The sequence below is a fragment of the Mirounga angustirostris genome, unplaced genomic scaffold, assembly GCF_029215605.1.
Source record: "Mirounga angustirostris isolate CCGP_5_RB_7025 unplaced genomic scaffold, mMirAng1.0.hap1 SCAF_15, whole genome shotgun sequence".
In the NCBI taxonomy this organism is placed as follows: domain Eukaryota; kingdom Metazoa; phylum Chordata; class Mammalia; order Carnivora; family Phocidae; genus Mirounga; species Mirounga angustirostris.
In genome coordinates this window covers 38926458-38927930 of record NW_026991723.1, presented here as the reverse complement: position 1 = coordinate 38927930, position 1473 = coordinate 38926458, and positions in this window count along the sequence as shown.

Below are 1473 nucleotides of genomic sequence, written 5' to 3'. Positions count from 1 at the left end.
TGACTCAAATTAAAAGTGATCAAGGGAGGAAACTATGGGCTAGAAAATTCGGGAAGGGGGTGCCTGGGTGGCTCAGTCGGTTGAGTGTCTGTCTTTGGCTGGAGTCATGATCCTGGGGTCCTGGGATCGAGCCCTGCATGGTTGCGCTCCCTGCTCAGTGGGAAGCCTACTTCTCCCTTTCTCTCTGCTCCTCCCCCTGCTTGTGCTCACTCTCTCTCTGTCAAGTAAATAAATAAAATCTTAAAATTTTTTTTTTTTAAATAAAAAAATTAAGAAAAAAGAAAATTCAGGGAAGACTTCACAGAATAAATGGGGCTTCAGTTTGTTTGTTTGTTTTGAAAAAAAATAAAATGCGACGGACAATAGTAGCTCGATGGGAGCAAGATGTTTCATATCATTTGATTCTGTATTGTCTTCCAGGGCATTCTAATTCCTTTATGTCTGTGAATTCTGACTCACCAACTTCCTGGTAGGCTCCTCCAGGATGGCGTGTGTGTCCTGTGTTTGTTTATATCTCCTACAGCATATAGAATAACTTGGGCAATAAAGGATTGAAAGTAGATTGTGTATAAGCATTGTATTATACAGGCAATAATATTGTGAAATTAAGTTTATCACCACCGAGTTACTCATTCTTTTTACATCTCACCCAAGTTGTACAATTTTGAGTGTACAGTTGGGACGACCAATGGGTAAATGAATAAAATAACCTATCAACTATCTTTTGGTAATGTTAGAAGAATTCTCAATGTGACCTAGGATCAAAACACTCACATCTTCCTATTTTCCATTAAGATTCTTTGGAGATGTCTGTGAAAAAAGATTATTATTTGTTTTTTAAATACATCTATCAGCTTTCAAAAGCATTCACTGAATTTTTTTTTTCCTCCTCACATATACACGCAGACCTAGTGGAGGCTGAAAACAATAGCCCTATTCTTGGTTGCACTGTTTGCCTTCATTAAATATTTCTTAGGCAAAGATGGTCCTGAAACGTTATTGTCTGAGCAATACTCACGAACACAGTAAAATGAAGAGAAAGGTCCAAATTGGGAAGAATTGAATAGGATTTCAGAGTAACTGTGTTTTAACTTAGGCTCTCTTGTTTTTAAACTGTGGGTTTGTTACAAATTTTTTAACATCTCTGAATCCAATTTTCATTATTCATAAAATCAAGCTAATAATACCTACCTTATAGGATTGTTTGGAGAGTTAAATTGATTTTACTTAATGATCTTGTTTAAGAAAGGTGACTTCTTATGTCATATCAGAATGTTTTTTCTCCATGAAAGAAAAGATAATAACACGTAAAACCCCCACTGTCCCCCTCTGAAATTAGGAATTCTGTGGTAATTAATTAAAAAAAAATATGACAAACACAATCTCACCACTGCAGTTTTTCCACAATGTAAAGGACAATGAGAAGAACTTCTAGGTTCTCTTTGAGTGAGGTTTGGGAAGTGGCTCGCTCAT